The sequence below is a fragment of the Ranitomeya variabilis genome, chromosome 7, assembly GCF_051348905.1.
Source record: "Ranitomeya variabilis isolate aRanVar5 chromosome 7, aRanVar5.hap1, whole genome shotgun sequence".
Classification (NCBI taxonomy): domain Eukaryota; kingdom Metazoa; phylum Chordata; class Amphibia; order Anura; family Dendrobatidae; genus Ranitomeya; species Ranitomeya variabilis.
Window position 1 is genome coordinate 223,359,619 of NC_135238.1, and position 16,209 is coordinate 223,375,827.

The following is a 16,209-nucleotide window of genomic DNA, read 5'->3' on the forward strand; positions in this document are numbered from 1 at the left end:
GGACCTAGAAAATAAACCTCAACTTAAAATGTTTTGTTTCTCTGCATTCTGGAGGTCATAACTTCTATTGAGTTGAGCAAAAAGATTTTCAAGACCCTGGACCAGTGGCCACATCAGGGGTCCGTGGCTGTCTAACCAAAGTCCTTCCCCCACCTGCCAGTATTTTGTGTACCTTCATCTCGCAACAATATGTCACGATGAGTCTGATAATCAGGGGGTGCCAACAGGTAGTATGAGGTTCACGTACAGTGGGAAAATAAGTATTTCGTACTCTGCCGATTTTGCAAGGTTTCCTACCTACAAGAATGGAGAGGTCTGTAATTTTTATCGTAGGTGCACTTCAACTGTGAGAGACAGAATCTTAAAAAAAATCCAGCAAATCACATTGTTTTACATCATTAATTTACATTTTATTGCATGAACTAAGTATTTGATACAATAGAAAAACAGAACGTAATATTTGGTCCAGAAACTGGTCAGATGTTTTCTGTATTTCTTCACCAAGCTTGCACACACTGCAGCAGGGATTGTGGCCCTCTCCTACATACAGATCTTCTTCAGATCTTTAAGGACTCTGGGCTGTCACTGGACAACATAGAGTTTCAGCTCCTTCAAAAGATTTTCTATTGGGTTCAGGTCTGGAGACTGGCAAGGCCACTCCATGACCTTGAAATGCTTCTTACGGTGCACTCCTTAGCTGCCCTGGCTGTGTTTTTTGGGTTATTGTTATGCTGGAAGACCCAGCCACAACCCATCTTCAATGCTCTTAATGAGGGAAGGAGGTTGCTGGCCAAAATCTTGCGATACAAGACCCCATCTATCCTCCTTTCAATACGGTGCTGTCAACCTCTCCCCTTTGCAGAAAAGTACGAAGTTTCCCCCACCATGCTTCACTGTTGGGACGGTGTTCTTGGGGTTGTTCTCATCCTTCTTCTTCCTCCAAACACGGCGAGTGGAGTTGGTACCAAAGAGTTCTATTTTGGTCTCATCTGACCACATGACTTTCTCCCATGCCTCCTCTGGATCATCCAGATGGCCACTGGCAAACTTCAAATGGGCCTAGACATGTGCTGGCATGAGCAGAGGATCCTTGCATGCCCTGCAGGATTTTACTGCATGATAGCATAGTGTGTTACTAGCAGTAATTTCTGAGACTGTGGTCCCAGTGCTCTTCAGGTCATTGACCAGGTCCTCCCATGTTGTATTGCGCTGATTCCTGACCTTTCTCAGAATCATTCTTACCCCACGAGGTGAGATTTTGCATGGAGCCCCCAACCGAGGAAGATTGACAGTCATCTCGTGTTTCTTCCATTTTCTAATAATTGTGCCAACAGTTGTTGCCTTCTCACCAAGCTGCTTGCCTATTGTCCTGTAGCCCATCCCAGGCTTGTGCAGGTCTACAATCTTTGTCCCCATTGTCCTTAGACAGCTCTTTGGTCTTGGCCATGGTGGAGAGGTTGGAGTGTGATTGATTGTGTGGACAGGTGTCTTTTATACAGGTAATGAGTTCAAACAGATGCAATTAATACAGGTAATGAGTGCAGAGTCTGAGGGTTTCTTAAAGAAAAACTAACAGGTCTGTGAAAGCCAGAATTTTTCCTGGTTAGTAGTTGATCAAATGCTTATTTCAGGCAATAAAATGCAAATTAATTACAAATAAAAAATAATAAAAATTACAGACCTCTCCATTCTTTGTAGATGGGAAAACTTGCAGAATCTGCAGTGTATCAAATACTTATTTTCTCCACTGTAGCTCTGGTCCAGCTGCCTTGGACTTCCAACCTGACTATAGGACCAGGAAAGTGTGATTCTTTTTGCACATCTCTAAAAAAAGAGTGATTTTTGTATACTTTTTTAATTTACCTTGAAAAACCTGTTGCAGTGTCTTTCAGTGTTCTGGACATGCCTGATCCTTTATTCCCCCAGCATCATCTGTCGGGAGTGATTTGGGGGCTCGCTATATATATTAGACTGGCTGTCAAACCTGTCGATATCGGCGGGTTCGGCCAACATTAGTCTAATGTGTATGGCGCCCTTTTCTCGGGGGAAAGGCTCGGTCTCGGAGCTAGAGCGGTGTATACTTTGGCATAGAATAAATCAATATTTTTTCACTGTTTAAGAAACATGGTTAAAAAAAAAGTCTCACCGCATGGATATCCACCTGTGGCAGATGAACGGATCTCCGTCCTGATTAGACGTAAGAAACGATGGAAATCTGAGCCTTGGATTAAGAGCACAGGAACACGATCGAAACGCGTCTGGTTTTTTCTTCGATGTTGGCTTTTTTCATATGAATGTACATAAAATTTTAATGCGGACTTCTTTTTACAATTTTTTTCAATGTGACCATTCGGAAGCGCTGCCTGATTTTTTTTTATATAGATAGATATGAGATACTGTATCTAGATATAGATGGATGGATTTATTTAGCTGAACATTAAATTTATCAACATAATAATAACAAAGAAGTCTGATCTGTCGCTATATAAATATATACGTATATATAATCTTGTAGGCGAGGTAAGCTCTATTTAAGAACAGTGTTAATTAGGCTTCATGAAACCTGCAGCTCTCGCTTTTCTCGGCAGGTTATGTCAAACTTTAGTCAACACATTGTTATTAGAGAAAAGCCTGAAATGCACAAAAACACGATAATTGGAGGCGATATTTGAAAGGCCACAGAAATCATTTGAGCTCAATAAACAGGTGTCAGGGCTCTCGGTGTTCACAAAAGCAGCCTGGACTCCCGGACGTTGCAGACCGAGTACAAGCATTCATCAAGTCATTCAATTGTTTAATTGGATTTACTTTTAAATGTAATCAAATTTTAGGGTCGATGTAAAATAAATATTTTAATTCGTATAAAAAGATGGCGGTGAAAATGCTCTTTCACGTTCAGAAAGTGCACGGTGAATAGCAGAGCCGAGTAGCATTGAAACACGATCACAACTGTGAGCGGTATTATGGAAAAGTAGAAGCGGTGACCATGTAACATTGCTGAACGGGGTCACCGAGTGCTGAGGAGCAGAGGGCAGAGAAGTCGCATCACGGTCTCCGATGGGGCTCATAATCTAGGTTCCCTATCAGTATGTCTTTGGAGTGTGGGAGGAAACCGGAGAACCCGGAGGAAACCGACGCAAACACAAGGAGAACATGCAAACTCCTTGCAGATGTTGTCCTCGATGAGATTTGAACCCAGAACCCCAAAGCAACAGTGCTAACCACTGAACCACCGTGCTGCCCAGCCAGAATTGGGGACAGTTGGGTAACAACCCCCGATGGAGTTGTACTGGATTTCCTGTGGATCCTTAGGTGACTCTGTTTTCTCACAGCTCTGGACGCTCTCATTGTCTGACAACACCCTAAAGACCTTGTTTATCAGAATAAGAAGAAAAGAAGTCACAAGGCGATGTGTCATGATACAGGCTATTCTGACTCTTTCCGAATGAGAATCTGCATCCACATGACCGTCTTACATAACTCTGCAGATAACAGGTCTCTTTCATTCCACTCAGTGTTGGATTTGTAGCCGCTGACTTTCACAGATCTGATTTACAGGTTTACGATGTACGTCCACTGACCGATAACTGACACCGGAGACTAAGGCTACAGGACAAAGGCGAGTGGCCACTGCACAATTCACTACAGTGGCCACATTAATCTAGTGCTAAGTGGACGAGTAAGAGGAAACCTCTCATATCACATGTATGACTTATAGACATTCAGCATGCTCGGAAATTATTATCAGGATTGGCATGTGTTTCATATTGGAAAAAGGCCAAGCTGGGCACCATCAGGATGAAGCATAAATGTTCTCCTGGTTTATACTGAAAGTGTACCTGTCCTTCCAGGTGATGTTTCAGAATAAGCTATACATGAGGAATAACATTATTACTGGTCACTATACGACTTCTATCCTGCATTTTTAATCACTTTTACCCTTTGTGTGCTATATTTCTAATTTTCAGTTCTCCTTGTGCTAGTGGGTGGAAACTAGCGGCAATTAAGTCTCCCATTCACTGCAAACAAAGACATGAAGATGCCATGATTTTCTATATAACAAGGTTTAGAAGCACCAACAGCATGAAAGATGTTATACAAAAGGTACTGAGCAGTGTAGCTGTTATAACAGCTCTGGATTAAAATAAACATTTATGCTTGTTTGACTAAGTGGAAGCATTTTTCCCTGTGGCGAGTTCCAAGTCAGCCTAAGCAGGCTTATAGGCTATGTAGTGCTCCTCTGATCATTTAAATATGCAAATAGCCTCTTTACAGAGGAAGAGGACTTAATGTCTAATGCCTAACTGAACCTGTCAAAAACAGAACTCTTTGTGTTTCCTCCCTCTACTAACCTACTTTTGCCCGACATTGCCATTTCCGTGTGCGGTTCCACCATTACTCCCAAGCAACATGCCCGCTGCCTTGGGGTCATCCTTGATTCCGAGCTTTCATTCACCCCCCACATCCGATCACTGGCTCGCTCTTCTAATCTGCACCTCAAAAACATTTCTAGAATTCGCCCCTTTCTTACTTTCGACTCTGCAAAAACTCTTACTGTCTCACTTATTCATTCTCATCTGGACTATTGTAACTCTCTACTAATCGGCCTCCCTCTTACCAAACTCTCCCCGCTCCAATCTGTCCTGAATGCTGCAGCCAGGATCATACCATCGCCAACCGTTACACCGATGCCTCTACCTTGTGCCAGTCATTACACTGGCTACCCATCCACTCCAGAATCCAGCACAAAACTACTACCCTCATCCACAAAGCACTCCATGGCTCAGCACCACCCTACATCTCCTCTCTGGTCTCAGTCTACCACCCTACCCGTGCTCTCCGTTCTGCTAATGACCTCCGGTTAGCATCCTCAATACTCAGAACCTCCCACTCCCATCTCTAAGACTTCTCACATGCTGCACAAATTCCTTGGAATGCACTACCTAGGTTAATACGATTAATCCCCAAGCCCCACAGTTTTAAGCGTGGCCTAAAAGTCATTTGTTCAGACTGGCCTACCACCTCAACGCATTAACCTAACTATCCCTGTATGACCATTAAAAAAACTTAAACCATAATCAGGTTCCTCCATCATGTTCTCATACACTTAATGCAGTTAATAGCACTCTGTGTCTGTACTACTACATACTTAGGCTGATAACTGGTTCATGCAGCTTTACATGAACACCCGAGCCTTACACTATGGCTGGTCCAAATAACTAAAGCAATTGTTACCATCCACCTCTCGTGTCTCCCCTTTTCCTCATAGTTTGTAAGCTTGCGAGCAGGGCCCTCATTCCTCCTGGTATCTGTTTTGAACTGTGATTTCTGTTATGCTGTAATGTCTATTGTCTGTACAAGTCCCCTCTATAATTGTAAAGTGCTGCGGAATATGTTGGCGCTATATAAATAAAAATTTATGATTATTATTTATTATTAATAATAACTATTGGAAATTGCAAAACTAAAAGTCATTATTGAGCCTTGACACACAACTTAGGATAAAAGCCAAACCAGATACTCAATTATAAAATACATTATCTACATAAATACAACACTGTCCAAATGTTTTAGGCAGGTGTGGAAGAAATGCTGTAAAGTGCCCTGTAGGTTTGGATTTCTTTTTCCCTTAATAATAACGAACTTCATTTATAAACTGCATTTTGTCATTGCTTGTGTTCTCTTTGTCTGATATTTAAATTTGTTTGCTGATCTGAAACATTTAAGTGTGACGAACATGCAAAAGAACAGGAAATCAGGAAGGGGGCAAACAGTTTTTTACACCACTGTAAGTATAGCTGGGTCAAACTGTTTTCTGCCAGTTCTGAGCTGATGGCACTGCTAAACTTCTACCAATTATGTGTCTTTCATCTGTTGCAATAAGTTTCCTTGGCTGATCACTTTGTCTATAGTCTATACTCATTTCAACATGAAAAAAGCTTGAAACGCACATCTTAAAACCCAGTCTGCAGTGAAATCCTTGCTTGGGAGAGACCTTGCTGATGCTGTATAACTACCTTCTGTCTTGCTGCTCCTTTCAGTCTTACCAACATATATGAGTGTTGACATGAAACTGTCTTCCACAACCTCACCTCTGTAGCACATTTTGGCTGTTCCTCACCCAGTTTTAAGCCTCTTACGTGGCTGTTCCTGTTTCAATCAATGACTATGTTTCAACCTACATATGGAAAATGATGACCATTATTATCACCTGTCTGGTATAACTAGCTACTCATACACTTGACTTTAATCTTGTGCAAGTGTGCCTAGAAGAAACTTTCACAATGGAGAAGAGAGACATTCTTACATGGATTTTCAAAGTAAGTACATCGGCCTCATCAGGTCTAAGAGATGCATACGCTGTAATACTTTCTCCATTTTGTATTGGGAAATCTGGTAACAGATCCGCTTTAACATTGTTGGAAGATTTCTAGGGAAAAAAAATATTTAAAAAATCCACAATTGTCATTTTCCAGCACTGTCACAACATTGCCCGCACGCCTACCTCGCCTGCTGCGCAGATCAGCTATTCAGCATGCAGGAAATAAGTGGCTCACATCACATATGCTCCGTGTGAGATGCACTTCACAATATATCAATATCTACTTGTCTATGGATACTTGTAACAGAGCCGGATTCTTCACACCAATTCTACGGTCAGAGAAAGGAGAAGCTACTGATCATCCACTTAAAGGGACACTAACCCAAAAGTCTTTCCATTTACTTTGCAGTTCAATGCAATCAATTGTTCCCTGATTTCAGGCATTTTCGTGTGGGGAGAGGCTGACCGTCTCTGTCCATGGAGCTTCATGAAATTAACTTTTTAAATAGCTCTCAGGATCTTCGGACATTTATAGCTGTTTTGCTGGGAAACGCGTTTTAGAAGAAAAAAGCAAAGCAACTCAATACAAAGTCCAGCCATTGTACTACAGATGTCCCAATAATCACAATCAGATCGTGGAAAAAAGTATCATTTCTTCATTCTGTAATGTTTATTCATTCATTCTGCAACGTTCTCTCATTTATTTATTTGTGTTGCTACATTAAATTAAACATAATGTTGCTATAAAAAAAGGTTAGTGTTACAATATTTGCTGAAAATGTATTATTATTATTATTATTATATAGTCATTCTGAACTATTTACAGTGCCTTGCGAAAGTATTCAGCTCCCTGGAACTTTTCAACCTTTTCCCACATATCATGCTTCAAACATAAAGATACCAAATGTAAATTTTTGGTGAAGAATCAACAACAAGAGGAACACAATTGTGAAGTTGAACGAAATTTATTGGTTATTTTAAATTTTTGTGGAAATTCAAAAACTGAAAAGTGGGGCGTGCAATATTATTCGGCCCCTTTACTTTCAGTGCAGCAAACTCCCTCCAGAAGTTCATTGTGGATCTCTGAATGATCCAGTGTTGTCCTAAATGCCTAATGATGATAAATATAATCCACCTGTGTGTAATCAAGTCTCCGTATAAATGCACCTGCTCTGTGATAGTCTCAGGGTTCTGTTTGAAGCACCGAGAGCATCATGAAGACCAAAGAACACAACAGGCAGGACCGTGATACTGTGGTGGAGAAGTTTAAAGCCGGATTTGGATACAAAATGATTTCCAAAACTTTAAACATCCCAAGGAGCACTGTGCAAGCAATCATATAGAAAGGGAAGGAGTATCATACCACTGCAAATCTACCAAGACCCAACCGTCCCTCTAAACTTCCATCTCAAACAAGGAGAAGACTGATCAGAGATGCAGCCAAGAGGCCCATGATCACTGTGGATGAACTGCAGAGATCTATAGCTGAGGTGGGACAGTCTGTCCATAGGACAACAATCAGTCGTACACTGCACAAATCTGGCCTTTATGGAAGAGTGGCAAGAAGAAAGCCATTTCTCAAAGATATCCATAAAAAGTGTTGTTTGAAGTTTGCAACAAGCCACCTGGGAGACACCAAACATGTGGAAGAAGGTGCTCTGGTCAGATGAAACCAAAATCGGAATTTTTGGCAACAATGCCAAACGATATGTTTGGTGTAAAGGCAACACAGCTCATCTCGCTGAACACACCATCCCCACTGTCAAACATGGTGGTGGCAGCATCATGGTTTGGTCCTGCTTTTCTTCAGCAGGGACAGAGAAGATGGTTAAAATTGATGGGAAGATGGATGGAGCCAAATACAGGACCATTCTTGAAGAAAACCTGTTGGAGTCTGCAAAAGACCTGAGACTGGGACGGAGATTTGTCTTCCAACAAGACAATGATCCCAAACATAAAGCAAAATCTACTATGGAATGGTTCACAAATAAACGTATCCAGATGTTAGAATGGCCAAGTCAGAGTCCAGACCTCAATCCAACCGAGAATCTGTGGAAAGAGCTGAAAACTGCTGTTCACAAACGATCTCCATCAAACCTCACTGAGCTCGAGCTGTTTGCCAAGGAAGAACGGGCAAGAATTTCAGTCTCTCGATGTACAAAAAAAATAGAGACATACCCCAAGTGACTTACAGCTGTAATCGCAGCAAAAGGGGGCGCAACAAAGTATTAAGTTACAGGGGCCGAATAATATTGCACGCCCCACTCTTCAGTTTTTGAATTTCCACAAAAATTTAAAATAACCAATAAATTTCGTTCAACTTCACAATTGTGTTCCACTTGTTGTTGATTTTTCATCAAAAATTTACATTTGGTATATTCATGTTTGAAGAATGATATGTGGGAAAAGGTTGAAAAGTTCCAGGGGGCCGAATACTTTCGCAAGGCAATGTACTTCCTCTTATTCTACAGAAAAATAGAAATGCATTTCTATGAATTAAAAAAAGGAAAAAAGGGAAAAAAATATTCATATTGTAGAATGAATAACGGAATAAATTGTGCTGAATGAACGAGTAGACAAAAGGAATTAACCAATTCATGTTTTAAAATGTAAGAGGGAAGGACCCGTGCACATGTTGCAGATTTGTCACGTTTTTGTTGTGTTTTTTTACTGCAGGGTTTCCTGATCCCATGAGAATCTTCAAGTCTCGTGCACTTGTTGCTTATTTTTCACTTGCAGATTTAATTCTGCAGCATGTCAATTCTTTCAGCGTTTTTGCTGCAGATTTCACCAATACTAATGAATGGGGAAAATTCTGCAACAAAAACACATGTAAAAAAAAAAGCATCAAAACGCTGTGTTTTTACCATCAAGAGAGGCAGAAATTTCTGCAACAAATACATAACTTGTGCACGTGCCCTTAAGGGTTAAAAGGTTCCGAATAAATGAGTAAATGAATGAATTTTGCAGAATGAATGAGGCCCCTGCACATGTATCCAGCACTGGGTTGTAGACTCCATCCCGTGTCAGATAGAAACTGATCCTATTGTTTGCAATGGGATCGCTCCTAGTTGTCCGGGATGTTAGTTCTTCCTTTGGGCAGGGGCGGGTGCCGGTTTGGGGCGTTGGATGAACTGCTGCAACACCTGGGAGAATAGGGAAAGCCTGATGACACCTGATGCATTTTTCTATCAGTCAATTGCATCATGATTTAAAATAAATAAAAAAAAAAAAAAAAAACCTGATCCTGAGGCCATGTTCACACCTTCAGTATTTGGTCAGTATTTTACATCAGTATTTGTAATCCAGAATCGGGAGTGGAACAATCAGAGGAAAAGTCTAATAGAAACATCTGCACCACTTCTGTATTTACCACCCACTCCTGATGTAAAATACTGACCAAATACTGAACGTGTGGACGTGGCCTGATGGAGAGGATAAACCCAGCTTTCAAGAATGAATTTTGTAAAAAATATATGTTAAAAAAAAACATGAAAGTTGCATATTGAATAAAGAAATAAATGACAAATATATAAGAGAAAAGAAAAAGATTAAAAAAGATAAAAGAATAAAGGAAACATAAAAAAATAAAAAGAAAGAAAGAAATGACTGGATGACCAAATAAATTAACGAAAATGTTTTTATGTAAATTGAATAAATACGTAAGTTAACATGTAGACGTTTTTAATAAATCTGCCCAGTCTGTTTTTTTTATGTTTTGTTTCATGGTGTTGCTGCATTTCTTGGGGAAGAGGGGTCAAAATCCTGCCACGTGGTGAAACAGAGCGGTGAAGTGCCGGGGCAGTGATTGCACGCTGATCTCTGCTTTCCGCTCTCAGGTGAGGAAGAGGAAGGTGAAGGCTCGGTGTGGTTGTAGGGGTGGTTTGGTGTTTACTATGTATTCTGCCTCATTCCGTGCACAGGAGATCAGTGGTTACATTACGGCCTTTGAAGTGGGTAGACGTGGTGCAGACATTGCTCCAATCTCAGTGTCAGTCGTCTCGCAGCTCACAGCAGGTAAACCAAATACACCATGGTATCTTCACTACAGCTTGTCTTCTTCATTGTTTTATTTACATAAGCAGTAATAATATAAAATAAAAATACTGACTTTAAAACTTTTTAAAAAAATCCAAAACTTTTTGTACTGTTGACATTTTTTAAAAATCTTTATAGCATCGTTTAATTCTTTTTCTCTCACTGTTTTCTGTCATTTTGGACTACAAATTGGACATCGCTTTGATGAATAGAAGGTGAAGGAGGGAGGGGAATAATGTTTGTCGCTCCCTTTAAGGACCTCGCTGTGTAATTCCTTCAATCCCGTCCATTAAGTTTGGAATGTGTATTAAAAATAATTACAAGCGGAACTTAGGAAAAGTTTGGGGAATATTATTGACTTTATGTTTTTTTCCTAGGAGAATGGAACTAAAGTAATCATATATTAGATATGCAAATAGATCTTAAGATCACAGATAGAGAAATTATTCCAAAAGATTAATTATTCATCATAAAAAAAAATAACTCATTAATAATTCCGGGAGATAATGGCCCTTTTCTGCGTGCGTTCGTATGCAAAATTAGCTTTAATACTTACGATCAATTAACATATAGCATATTTCAAAACAGATGGCAAACAAATAGAAGTGTATATGCGTTTACAGCTTTTATGTACTTTGTATTATTGTGTGGTTTATTGTGTAATAACACCTTCATATTCTCATTCGTACAAGGCTGGCCAAACAGGCTGCATGTTACACACCTGTCCTTGGTTTCCAGGGCTTCGCTCCCTTCTCCTGGGTCTCCTGCCCTCCGTTGTGCTACACGTCTGTCTTTTCAGGTTGACTCGTATCAATCAATAACATCATCTCCCTAGACCTATTTAAGGCCCATTGACACACATACACCTGAATCTTGGGATTTAGGTTGTAGACCTCTTTGGTTGGTTCCTCCACCGTTTCCATCCCTGCTGGGTTACACCTCATCCATTATGCTGTCTTGAGATTCCTGAGTGTGTCAAGCCCTCGCTGCCCACGTGCCTTCCTGCTCTCTGCATCAACACCTGGGATCTGTTTTCCCACCCGGACTGGGGGCTTAGAGAATCCTCCTCACCGGATCAGTCTTGACAGTGCAAACCCATCAGGGTCCTATTGCGTTAGCCAGAGAAATTGTCCATCCCCTACTGGGCCATGAATGGACCACCAAGCATGATGAATTTTTGGGTCAGGTATCATCCAATATGGTGGAACCCAATCAAAGCTTTGCTTCTTATCCATTGACCTCCTTTGGTAAGCTGTTCTTGCTCGAATCACGGAAAAGTTTCATCTAGTTTCTGTTTTTTAAACCCTAGAGTTACCTTTTCCAGCGTTTACTATGAAAAATGGAATTTGGTGTGACAGAGTCGAGCCAACAATGGATTTATCGACTATGTCAATTCCCCACTAATGGACAAGGGTGAAGGGGCAAAGCTTTCTCCTGTCCTACCCCATCCTTTGCAGTTGGATTGGTATGGTCCAATACTGGTGGAGATAGCAGAGTATAGGGCTTGATTATCTCTTGCATTCCATAAAGAATGAATGGAGCAGCCGCCACTCTGTTAAAATGGGGGACAAAAGTTCCCCATTCTGGTGATTGGTGGGGGTCTCAGCGGTCAGACTTCCCTTGATCTGGAAGTGGTCACCTTCATTGTGGATAGGTGATAACTTCTTACTCCAACAAGTGGCATTATTTTCCAGACACACAATGCATGAATCAGTCCATGGATGAGTCCCATGCACATGAAAAGGACTGAACTGTAGAGATCAGTTGTACCACATGGTGGCCACGACCAAATGTACAAAACAGTGCCTGGTAGACAATAAAGGGGAGGCATAGCTTCCCAGAGCGCAATGGCCTCTTCAGTCAGTTGATCGATGGTGATGGTAGAAGTTGGCCTCTAGCAATTTTAATATTGATTGCTTACCCTAACGCTAGGAAAAACTTTAAAGATCTGACCCCAGTGGGGTTGCACCAGACACATTACTGAATATACCCCTGACCTTGACACTACCAGCCCTTTTTGCCCAACTTGGTGTCTGAACCTATGGAAATGCAATAGAAAAGGTGTGCCCTCAATATATATGGGGGTGCTGGCGGGACTGGAGAACTCCAAATCTTTAAATGCAAGGTAATCACCTGCACTCACAGAAGATTGCAAATGATGTGTGTTTATTTCAATACAGCATAGTAGTTCACCACAGTGCTTGATAAAATCTGTAGGAAAAGCGATAGGTTATGTTTTGACCCAACCTGAGTCTTTTTCAAATATTGCTATTGAATCGCCCCCACGTGTAGGGCAATGGGGTACTCGGTACCGGGTCTATATCTCTCTCGGTTCTGGGGATGTCACGGTGGCCCGACCCGGTCCCTGGCCCTTCTGAGGGGCGTCCAATTACAAGTGGATAGTTTGTACGGTGTTCGTGACGCCACCTGTGGTATTCGGTCAGGGTGACCGACGCTGCTAGGGGTCCGCTGGGGTGATGGAATGGCAGCTAGATGGTATACCTTCCCACAGGTGAAGTATGTCCCCAGGGCTTCCCAGATGTGTAGGTGGTGATGGTGGATGTCGTTAGATGCAATGAATAACGAGGACACAAAGGTTGCAGTCTCTTTACCTTTTTACTGAAGACTTCAGGGTCCACAGTCCAGAGTACCGTTCACAGGGCACGCAGAGTCCGGCCGGTCCGAAGGCACATCCAGAGTTCCCTCATCCAGGTGGAAATCAGTAGCCTTCCTACTAGCACCTGTGTGTTGTAGTACCTCCCTGCTGAGCACCACGGGATAATCCTCACAACTTTCGTGGATGTTTCTGATGTTCTCTCTCTCTCTGTCCCCCAGATGATATGGCTAGGACGACCCGTATGACGGGGTAGGCCTGGATCTATTTTATAGGGACCCTAGTGACGCCCCTCTCCCACAATTTGCCTCTGTGTCTTCATAGGTATTAAGGTCGGGCAGCCAACTTGGAATCAACTGTCCTGCCAGTCTCTGAAGTAATGCGTAGAGCCTATTACTCCCTCGGTGTTCCGGCCACCGGCTACGTGCCTCAGAAGGAGGCTGCCGATCTTGGGGCAGAACTCTTCCCGGTATTATCTCCTTGTGCTGTAACTTCGTTTCTCACTCTCCACAATATACTTCGCTTTGTGTGCTTTCTTGGGATGCTGCCGCAATGGATGCAGGCACAGCTCCGTAACGTTCTATCTCGTGCTTGGTCTCTGTCAGGATCCCACCCCTGACAGGGACCCTCTGTCTGCAGCTCAGATGTTCCTCATTCTCCCCCTGTCTGCCTGACATGTCCTCTCTGGGGCAAACCCAGGGAGCTTCTCACTGACTTCCTATCCAACTCACCAGTTTTACCTGTGTGTGAGGAGTGCCCTAATAGATAGAAGCAAGGCTCCCCCTGGTGGACTGGAGTGTGAAGTGTAGTGTGTGACTTGTGATACCCGGTCAGGTGAACTCCTTTAGTACCATCAGATGTAATATCACTCCCCCTGGAGGAAGAGCGACATTACTGCAATGACCAGGACTCTGGGGCGCTTCACTATATCCAGGATTGCCCATGTAAAGATGGCTGCAAAGAATGTAATTCAAACTATGGCTGTACCTACTAGCAAGAGCTTTGCTGGACACCTCTATTTTGAGCCATAATTACTTGGTAATACTTAAGCTGAGTTTACAGCAGCAGAATTAGTCCTTCTACATGGGTCTAGTGCAATTTATAAGGGAAAAAGTTTGTCTAAATTTCAGGACGTATAAAAGGGCATTTAAAGTGTCTATCCTGGACTGAGATATTGATGATCTATCCAACTCATATCAGAGGCGACATATGGCACCTCCACCATTACCGGATTACCGCAGCTCCATAGTCTAGGAAGTGGTTCCCATCACACAATGCATGAAGCTTCTTCTGTGGCTCCAGGACATGATCCATGAAGGTGTTGGTTTTCAGACCCCTAAACATCTGATATGGATGAGCTGTTCTATGCTCAAATCATCAATATCTGAAGGCCTCTATATATACATTAAATGACTCTTGTTTGGCCAACAGCCAACTTAGCTTTCTGTCCCATACACAAGAGTGATCCTTTGGTCGAGCACTCCTGTGTTCCCTATGAGAATGCCATCAACCGAGATCTTTGCCAGTAGCTTATCTTCTGGAGTACAAAGTTGGACATACCTGATCGACATCTTCCTTGACAACCAGTTGGCCGCCCCCCACGTTAAACATTATAGAGTCAGCTGAACATTTTTCTAATGTGTATGGGGGGCTTTAGTCTTGGACAACCCCTTGAACCCAATAGATGCCCACACCTTATGTACTACTTGTGCATGGTAATGTCTTAAATATCCATTGGAAACGATCGCCTCATCAGTCTATAGATGATACAATGTATAGTCAGGTGTAAGCGGTATGAGCTTTTTCTCTTCACGCTTTTCCTAAATGTAACGTTGTTCTTAATTCTAGAGATGTGAAAACAAACAAGTAAACCTCCGGCTTCCAGAAGTGAGCATTATCAAGGGGAACAAAAACCTCTTGTGTAATAGACTTTTCTTTGAAGACTGCTGAGTCAGAAGTGTGAATCGAGGAAACACACCTTATCTTGTTTCTCAATGATGCTAAGAAAACGTTATTGTCAGCTCTCCGAGGTCACTCGCATTGTGCCTCCGTTCTTCCATTCATTCCGCGGTAATAACGGCTCGGGGCTGTCAAAATATATTCCAACAAGAAGATATGATATATAACATGGACAAAAGACATTTACAGTGAAATGTACAAAGGGATGAAAACAATCTGCAGGGAAGAAAGAGCGAAGAAATGAAAATTAGAGGGTTTCTAATGTCCCATTAGGAGGAGGAATCTTTATGTAGAATGGAGTTCACATCTGCGTTTAAAGTCATAATTACACCGCATTAAAGGATATTACGAGCAGATAACTAGATAAGAAAATAGCAGCGAAAAACGTCCCAGATATACAGTATATACAAAATGACAAAAAGGAGGCAGCTTTCCAAAAATTACCATGCAAGCAAACTGGACTTGTATTGGCCCATGTGGCAATTTTTTGCTTTCAGGACTGAACGTTTTTCAATCAAATAGGTTTATAAATGTTTAGTTCTGGAACCAAAATGTCTCCATGTGGGAGGAAGGGAGGGAGGGGAGAAGGGAAGAGAGGAGGGGAAGGGCAGGAAGAGAAGGAAGGAAGGGAGGAAGGGAGAGGGAGGGAAGGAAAGGAAGGGAAGGAAGGAAAGGAAGGAGGGTGGGGGAGAATAGAAGGAAGGAAGGGAGAGAAGGGGTGAGGGAGGGGAAGGAAGGTAAGGAAGGAAAGGAGGTAAAGAAGGAAATGAAGGAGGGAGAAGAAGAAAAGAAGGAAGGAAGGTAGGGAGGAAAGGAGAGAAGGAAGGAAGGGACAGGAAGGTAAGGGAGGGAGGGAATGGAAGGGAAGAAAGGAAAGGAAAGGAAGGGAGGGAAGCAAAGAGAAGGAAGTAAGGGAGGGAAGGAAGGAAGGAAGGAAGGGAGAGAAGGAAGGGTCAAGAAGGTGTGGAAGGGAGGGGAAGGAAGGGAGGGAAGGAAGGAAGGAAGGAAGGAAGAAAGGAAGGAAGGGGAAGAAGGGAGGGAAAGAAGGGAAGAAAGGAAGGAAGGGAAGGAAATGGAAAGAAGGGCAAGGAAAGAAAGGAAAGGGAGGGAGGAAGGAATAAAGGAAGGAAGGAAGGGAAATAAAGGGAAACTATATATAAAATAGATGCTTTAAAGGTAAATTGTCACCATATTTCACAGTGCAAACTGCAGACATTATTAAACAGTGAATTTAGATTGTGAGCTCCAGTGCTTGCTATATAACATGGTGGATATC

The 16,209-nt window shown here is 42.2% G+C and overlaps 1 protein-coding gene across 4 annotated transcripts in view; it reads right to left on the minus strand.

Annotated features, from left to right (window-relative positions):
* The window catches only part of LOC143784580 (uncharacterized), a 54,858-nt gene that overhangs the window by 24,750 nt on the left and 13,899 nt on the right, over positions 1-16,209 (minus strand). Inside the window, exon 3 of one of the 4 annotated variants that reach the window (XR_013217819.1) lies at positions 10,538-15,061. The exons of the other annotated variants lie outside the window; for them this stretch is intronic. The gene's annotated coding sequence lies outside the window, so the exon portion shown is untranslated. Of the gene's footprint in view, positions 1-10,537; positions 15,062-16,209 lie in introns of those variants that run through there. 4 annotated transcript variants of the gene reach the window in all.